The sequence below is a fragment of the Telopea speciosissima genome, chromosome 5 (assembly GCF_018873765.1).
Source record: "Telopea speciosissima isolate NSW1024214 ecotype Mountain lineage chromosome 5, Tspe_v1, whole genome shotgun sequence".
NCBI lineage: Eukaryota > Viridiplantae > Streptophyta > Magnoliopsida > Proteales > Proteaceae > Telopea > Telopea speciosissima.
Window position 1 is genome coordinate 11,444,323 of NC_057920.1, and position 9,369 is coordinate 11,453,691.

Here is a 9,369-nt window from a genome sequence, read left to right on the forward strand (position 1 = left end):
TAAGCCTGCTGCGAAGGTTTTAATGGCCGACAATTAACCCTTTTCTTCTTCTCTTCTTCCATTTTTTTTTATTTCAAAATTCTAAAGCCACGGTCTTTAATGGCTGCCGCAAAGTGCCGACAGCCCTATCTCATTTAAGATTTACTCTTTTTTTTTTTTTAATTAAAAGATAATCACTGTCCAATCATAATGATTGCTTTCGTTTTGAATATATTTTCTTTAAGATAAAAAAGAGAAAGCAAATAAAAATAGGGCTGTCAATGGGTCGGGTTGGACCGGGCCTACCTAAACCCTGACCCTGACCCTAGAGGTCTTAACATAAATCCTAACTCTGACCCAATCTTGACAGGGTCAAGAAACCCTCAACCCTGACCCGACCCTGCCAGGGTTTTCTCTGACCCGGCCCGGCCCGACCCGACCCTGATAGGGTCGGGTTGGCCCTGATTAATCCAACTCATCTAAGAAGGGTTTTTTTGATTTTTGCATTTCTAAGTAGTGCTCTGCAACTTTTGCAGTTTGCACCAAAGAAATTATTTGGTAGAAGAGAGTCTTAAGCACAGTTTGCTGCTCCCTATCTAGATACAGATGGGTGAAGTAAGTATATTACACTAGTTTTTGAGCAGAAATTTCTTGTCACTATTGATATCTGGAATATAATTTTTGTTTGGGTTTTGAATGTAGTTGGTAATTAGAGAATTGAAGGGCTGATCTAGAAGGTATTTTTGACTAACATTATGGCAGGAGAACAAAGAAGAAGGAAAAAAAGAAGAGGATAAGAGGCACAGAAGAGAAGAAGAAAGAAGAAGAAAAGAAAGAAGAGGAGAAGAAACCTGAAGAGCCTCAGGAGATCGTTCTCAAAGTTGATATGTATTGTGAGGCTTGTGCTCGGAAGGTCGGTAGAGCCCTAAAAGGATTTCAAGGTCTAGCCCCATTTCACACTTCAATTCCCCTTATCTGTATTAATTTTTTTTTTTTCAACTTTCTCTGTGTCTGTGTGGGGTCGGCGAGAGAGAGAGAGAGAGAGAGAGAAAGCCCTAAATTTTAATTACAGTAGCTTATGAACCCTTCTTCTGTAGTTGTTTAATTATTGTACAGAAGGATGAACTGAGATAGAGAAGGGGAGGGAACGAGCGTACCTCTGTGAGTGAAGAAGAAGGCTAATCGAGGTTCGGAGCTTGAAGAAGTATGAGTTTCGGATTAGGCGATTCAGTTTCTGCAAGTTTTGTGATTTTCTCAGCCTACATAAAACAAAACAAAACAACATAAAGACGCTTGTGAGAATCAAAAATTTTCTGAGTAATGCATAGTTCAACTACTGAGTGAGTACTCCCTAAACTACCTTGATGCAAATCTGGGAAGGAGGAACCGAGGAAGAAGAAGGCTAGTCGAGCGGCGGCTTTCTCAGTTTCTCACTTTCTCGTGGATGAGGAATGAAGGGTGAAAAGTGAAAACGAAAAGGGAAATAGGGAATATGGGATTAGGGTATTTTGTGGGCATTTTGGTATTTTCATATATATAAATGTTTATAATTAAATCAGGGTCGGGTCCGGGCCGGGCCGGGCTAAGCCCGGGGTCTTAACCCTAACCCGACCCGACCCTGCCAGGGTCAGCCAAAAACTAAACCCTAACCCGCCCTTCGGGTTGGGAAATTAGGGTCGGGTCCGGGCCGGGCTCAGGGCGGGTTCGGGGGGGTTCGGGCCAGCCGGGCATTATTGACACCCCTAAATAAAAAAGCGCAGGAGGTCGTGGCCAAGGCCGCGCTGGATGCAGGCATGCTAGCAAGGAGCGGGGTGGCAGCAGCAGTTAGTTGCAGCACCGCCGCTAGTTACATAAATAAAAAACTTGCTAAAAAGCATGATCATTTGTTGCAGCATCGCTCTCTTCCCAAAACAAAAGCGAACCAAAACCCTAATGGTTCTGATGCCAATATAAATAAATCATCACCTGTTAGAGTATTATCTGAACGAAGATGGGAACACAACAACGGAAGAGGGTCTCATACGGGTTTGGTTACAAGCTTCACGAACTCGAACAATCTCCTTCACAATCTTCGAATATCTTATTAACTTTCTTCACGAAGAAGAACTCCACACCACAAATCCTTGGAAAGATTATTTAGAGAGAGAGAGAGAGAGAGAGAGAGAGAGAGAAATCTTGGTTACTGATGTTATTATGGGACTTAGGGTTATAGTTTCTATTTATAACCTAAACCCTAACTCCCCTCTTGCAGTCATTCACACGGCTCCCTCCCCTTGCTCATGGGTTGGGTCAGGCCGCCCCTCATGGGTACCATGGATCGAATCCAAGACCCGAATCCAATTAACAGCGTACAAAGTAAAACTGCAATAATGTAGTGCACAAAATGACTTATAGGGAGAAAAAGAAATGGAGCAAAAAAAACCACAGGTCCTTTGATATTTTCAGATTGAGTCCTTATATAGTTCATCTTCAAAATATCATTTTAATGGTTATGGTCTTTTTCATAGGAGTTGCGTCCACGGTAATGGATTGATTATACTATGTACCTGTAACCATGTTGTATTATTATTTTATAGAAGCACTTTTGGGTCAAAGCACTTGTTTCAAAAAGCACTTTTTCAAGTGTGTGTCAAAGTTTCAAAATTGTGTTTTGTTTCATTCCCTCCTTTTTTGTTTCCCTCCTCTATTTTGTTTGAAATTGGTTGTACTCTCTTGTGTGCAAGAGGCTAGAATTGAGCTCAAGAATAGTCCCACATTGGTTGTGGGAGAGTTACTTGAGGGGTATATATATAGGATTGTTTCCTTAAGGTGTGAGCCTTTTGGAGAGGAAGACACCCTACTCTCTAGTGTGTGGGGGGGTCCTTGGGGTGCTTTTGAATCGCGCGCGCGCGCGCCGAGCCGAGCCGAGCCGGGCCGGGCCGTGGCCGAGGCCGAGGTCGGGGTGTGGGTGTGGGTGTGGGTGTGGACAAAACCTTATAGGAGTTTTAATGTTTTGTTTAAAACTCGATTTGGTTCATCCATACGGTTGAACCACACTTGTCTATTCGTATATGAATAGTTACACCCCCTCCCTGTACGTGGAGGTATACATACGGTCACACCTAAGGGAAAGGGTACACCCCTGTACGTATATCACCTGTATTCATACGGATGTATCCCTTCATGAAAGGGTACACCCCTGTACGTATATCACCTGTATTCATACGGATGTATCCCTTCATGAAAGGGTACTCCAGTATTATATATATACACCATGTCATGCCTGTTTTTGATATAGAAAACAGAGACGTATTGTCCCTGCCACAGTCCGTTCCAGAGACAGATACTGTATTTTTGTTTAAGTATTAAGAGGGTCGTATAGCCGTTTGATATCCCTGGTACTCGTATTAGGTTCTGCAACCTATACGTTTAGGAGTTGTATTTATCTTGGAGGGTAAGGTGCAAGGTCAACCCCGTTGGAAGAGGGGGCATCTAAATCCTTAAGGAAAGTATCTTCAGATACGACTCAACTCGATTGTCCGTGCTTCTTCTTTTCTGGTTCGTTTCACTCTGCAACTGGTGTGCAATAACAGGTATTTCTCTATTTATGTATATCTGCTTTGTCTTACAGTATATGCCTAACATAACAATCTTAAGGATTTAGATCTTATTTGGCTTATTTTCTGTGTAAGACTATGGCTGGGAATAATACTGTGGATACTACTGCTACTGTGGACCTTCCCCCTACTGCTGCCGCTGCCCAAAATACTGCTGCTACCATACAACCAAGTATGGAGAAACTGAGAATAGTCTCAGAGTTTGATAAGATAGCACAGTTCACCGGGCAGAATTTTAAACGGTGGAAGCAGATGATGCTATTTGCATTAACGCAAATAGGGGTGGCGTTTGCATTGACTGATCCCAAGCCTCCGGATAGTGAGGATATTGATCTCGATATGAAGAGGCTTGCTTGGATCGAAGCAGATTTTCAATGCAAGAACAGGATTCTGAATGCTCTATCGAATGAATTGTATAATGTTTACAATTCCTTTGATCATGCCTACATGATTTGGAATGCTTTGGTCAACAAATATACTCTGGAAGATGCTGGCTTAAAGAAGTATGTGGTGTCAAATTTTACGAACTTCCGGATATGAAGGTGAAACCATCTCTTCTCAAGTAGACAGATTCAGGTTATGGTTGGGAATTTGGCTAAAGAGAACATGATTTTACCAGATCTGTTTGTCACGAGTTCTTTAATTGATAAACTACCTGACTCTTGGAAGGATTTCAAAACTACAATGAAACACAAGAGGAAGGATGGTCTTTTGATCGGTGGTAGTTCGCATCAAAATAGAGGAACGGAACCGCATTAAAGACAAAGGTGAAAAGCCCATTGGATACATTCGATCCAATGCCCATCCGTGGAAAGAGAGAAGAAACCAAATCTTAAGAGGAAAGGCAATCTGTTGAAAAGTTCAAACTCAAAGAGGAAGAAAGGAAATTGCTTCATGTGCGGCAAGCAGGTCACTTCAAGAAAGACTGCAGGAACAAGAAGAAGGTTTTGCGGATAAGGCAAAAGTCAATCTTCTTTGAAGAGGAAGTCTTTGCGCAATGATACAAGTATTTTTGGTTGAAAAACCAAATGATTGGATAATAGACACAGTGCTACGAGGCACATCTGTGGGGACCGAAACTCTTTTTGAGTTATTCTATTTTAGATGATAAGGTCTATATGGGCAACTCTCGATCAACCAAGGTTATCGGCAAAGGAAAATTACTTTGAAGCTCTCTTGGGAAAGACACTTGTTTTGGACAATGTCTTTGCATGTGCCGGAAATAAGACGCAATCTTATTTCGGGCCGCTTCTCAACAAGGCAGGAATGAAGTTACTTTTTGAGTCGACAAACTTGTAGTTCGAAAAATGATGTATTTGTGGGCAAGGGGTATCTTAGCGATGGTTTATTTGTACTAAGTGTTTCGAGATAATAAAAGAAAAGCCTAGTGCTTCTTACGCTTACTTTATTGATTATTATGATTTATGGCATGGTAGATTAGGTCAACGCAATGCATCTTATATTTCTTATATGCATAAGAAAGGCTTAATAGACAATCATATTAAGCAACCATTGACAAAGTGCCCCACATGTGTGGAGGCAAAATTCACTAAAAGACCACATAGGTCAATGGAACGACAAAGTGGCCTTCTTGATTTGGTGCATAGTGATCTTTGTGACTATAAGTCACTTGAATCTAGAGGAGGTAAAAAATATGTTGTTACATTCATAGATGACCACTCTAGATTTACCATGGTTTACCTTCTTAAGTCCAAGGATGAAGCAAGTAATGCTTTTATATCCTATAAGGCGAGGTGGAAAATCAATTAGGGAGGAAAGTGAAAAGGCTTAGAACGATAAGTCTGAATACTCTAATCTTTCTCGGTTTTGTGAGGACCATGGTATTATTCATGAGACCACCGCCCCTTATCAACTTTGAGTCTAATGGGGTGGCAGAAAGGAAGAATCGAACATTGAAGGAAATGATGAATTCAATGCTCATAAGCTCGGGGTTACCCCTAGACATGTGGGGGGGATGCCATGTTATCGGCATGTTATATTTTAAATAGAGTTCCGCACAAGAAAACCGGATTGTTACCCTTTGAATTATGGTATGGAAGAAAACCTACTATAAAGCATTTAAGGGTATGGGGTTGTCTAGCCAAAGTGGCTATACCAGAACCAAAGAAAAGGAAACTAGGACCAAAGACATGTGATTGTGTTTTTGTTGGATATGCAGTTCACAGTACTGCATATCGATTTATGGTTATTAAAACCATAGATGATGTGTTTGACGAAAATGATATCATTGAGTCAAGGGATGCAGAATTCTTTGAGAATGTATTTCCTCTTAAGTCTAACCTATTAGAAAGGAAGGTTGATAGTAGTGTATCATCTTTTGGCCAAGAAGTGTCAAAGAATATTGAACCTATATCTAGTGATTCAAGTCAATTACGGAAGAGTAAAAGGCAAAAGAAAGCTACTTTTTCGGATGGTGATTGGGTTGTCTATCTTTTAGACAATGATCCTTTATCATATAAAGAAGCGGTGACATCTTTAGATGCCGTGTTTTGGAAAGAGGCCATCAAAAGTGAACTAGATTCCATTTTAGCCAATCACACATGGATATTAGTTGACTTACCTAAAGGTTCCAAAGTGTTGGACACTAAGTGGATATTTCGAAAGAAATTGAAACCAGATGGATCACTAGATAAGTTTAAAGCCCGGTTAGTAGTAAAAGGCTTTAGACAAAAGAAGAATATAGATTACTTTGACACATTTGCTCCAGTAGCAAGAATAACTACTATACGAGTAATGATGGCTGTTGCATCTATGTATAATTTGGTTATACACCAAATGGACGTGAAAACAGCGTTTCTAAATGGCGACTTGGTAGAAGAAATATACATTAAGCAACCTGAAGGTTATGTTGTGCCTGGACAAGAACACAAGGTATGTAAGTTGGTTAGATCACTTTATGGACTCAAACAAGCTCCAAAACAGTGGCATGAAAAACTTGATTCGGTACTTGTGTCGAATGGTTTTCTCATAAATGATGCTGATAGGTGCTTGTATAGTAAGTTCAATAAAGGCAAAGGTGTGTTCATCGTACTTTATGTAGATGACATGTTGATAATGGGAACGAGTTTAGACATTGTAAAGCAAACTAAAGGTTTCTTAATGTCTAAGTTTGAAACAAAGGACATGGGGGAGGCTGATGTAATTCTTGGAATTAAGATCATCAGAAAAGAAAAAGAGATTATATTATCCCAATCCCATTATGTTGAAACCATACTAAAGAAGTATGGTTATAATGATTTATCATCGGTTAAAACACCTTTGGACATTAATTGTTTTTTACAAAAGAATTTGGGGGAACCTGTCTCCCAAAAGAAATACTCACAAATCATTGGTTGATTACATATCTAATGAAGCGCACCGGACGGTATCGCTTTAGCGGTTGGGAAATTGAGTCAATACACTCATAATCCAAGTATAGAGCATTGGCATGCTATGACAAGATTATTGCGATATTTAAAGGAGCGATAGCCTATGGCCTTCACTCTGATGGAAGACCAGCCGTGTTAGAGGGCTATTGTGATGCTAATTGGATTTGAGATACCAAGGAAACATTAGCAACTAGTGGATATGTTTTCACACTAGGCGGTGGAGCGATTTCGTGGAAATCGGTAAAGCAATCCTGTGGTACAGGATCCACCATGGAAGCTGAGTTTATAGCTTTGGAAAAGGCGGGAAGGCTGAGCGAGTGGCTCGAGAACTTTGATGGCGAGATATTCCATTGTGGCCAAAACCATTGCCTTCGATATCACTTCATTGTGATAATCAAGCGGCAATAGCTAAAGCTAAGAATAAAATGTACAATGGAAAGAAGCGCCACATCTGCCTAAGACATAATTTTGTACGGCAGTATATTAATGAAGGGACAATAGCTATTGATTTTGTGAAATCTGAAAGCAACTTAGCTGATGTTTTCACAAAACCGTTGCCTACAAAAATAATTCATGATTCATCTAAGGGAATGAGCTTAAGGCCTGTGATATAGGTCATGTGATGGACACCCAACCTATGTGAAGAGGTAAATTCCTGAATTAGGTTCAAAGGGTACAAACGAAATCACTGGATGACCTGTCTAGTACTACTACATTTTTTGCTCATTCTAGGTAGATAGGAAAAGTAGTACCACCACAAAGGAAGGAGGATGAGTCTTATAGACTCTTAATCTAGTCGGATCTCATGTAAAGTGGGGGTGTGTTAACTATGGTGCACACTATGGACTGACCTAAATAGATGTAGGAGGTGAGGCCGTCTACCGATGAGAATTTTATAGGCGAATTCTCTAAACATCTATGAGACCAGGATAGGGGACAAGGCCAGTTAAAAAATGTCCATCTTTATAAAAGGGATATCACAAACGGTCGACTAGTAGGATGTGGCTGGTGAACTAGTCGGCTACACCGATGAGGAAAGGTTCAAGAAGTCGACTTCACTGTACTCGTGGCGTAGTTCATCGGACCTAGTGTAGGTTCAAGTCTGAAGACACCTGCAACGATGTGTCCTACTATGTCTAATATACTTATCACTCGATATGTATCACTATTTTGAAACTTGTGGGGGAATTGTTGTATTATTATTTTATAGAAGCACTTTTGGGTCAAAGCACTTGTTTCAAAAAGCACTTTTTCAAGTGTGTGTCAAAGTTTCAAAATTGTGTTTTGTTTCATTCCCTCCTTTTTTTGTTTCCCTCCTCTATTTTGTTTGAAATTGGTTGTACTCTCTTGTGTGCAAGAGGCTAGAATTGAGCTCAAGAATAGTCCCACATTGGTTGTGGGAGAGTTACTTGAGGGGTATATATATAGGATTGTTTCCTTAAGGTGTGAGCCTTTTGGAGAGGAAGACACCCTACTCTCTAGTGTGTGGGGGGGTCCTTGGGGTGCTTTTGAATCGCGCGCGCGCGCGCCGGGCCGGGCCGGGCCGAGGTCGGGGTCGGGGTCGGGGTGTGGGTGTGGGTGTGGGTGTGGGTGTGGACAAAACCTTATAGGAGTTTTAATGTTTTGTTTAAAACTCGATTTGGTTCATCCATACGGTTGAACCACACTTGTCTATTCGTATATGAATAGTTACACCCCCCTCCCTGTACGTGGAGGTATACATACGGTCACACCTCTCATGAAAGGGTACACCCCTGTATGTATATCACCTGTATTCATACGGATGTATCCCTTCATGAAAGGGTACACCCCTGTACGTATATCACCTGTATTCATACGGATGTATCCCTTCATGAAAGGGTACTCGATTATTATATATATACACCATGTCATGCCTGTTTTGATATAGAAAAGCAGAGCGTATTGTCCCCTGCCACGATCCGTTCCAGAGGCAGAATCTTGTATTTTTGTTTAAGTATTAAGAGGGTCGTATAGCCGTTTGATATCCCTGGTACTCGTATTAGGTTACGCAACCTATACGTTTAGGAGTTGTATTTATCTTGGAGGGTAAGGTGCAAGGTCAACCCCGTTGCAGAAGAGGGGGCATCTAAATCCTTAAGGAAAGTATCTTACAGATACGACTCAACTCGATTGTCCGTGCTTCTTCTTTTCTGGTTCGTTTCACTCTGCAACTGGTGTGCAATAACAGGTATTTCTCTATTTATGTATATCTGCTTTGTCTTACAGTATATGCCTAACATAACAAACCACTAACAAGTGGCTTTGTGGGATTTTTGATCGTTTTCTGTCACTTTCGTCGAAGACCAAAGAGCCATCGGACCCAATCTATGAAAGTTTTGTGGCGCTAGCAAAACTTTTTAGAACGTCTTTTGTTTTTTTTTTTT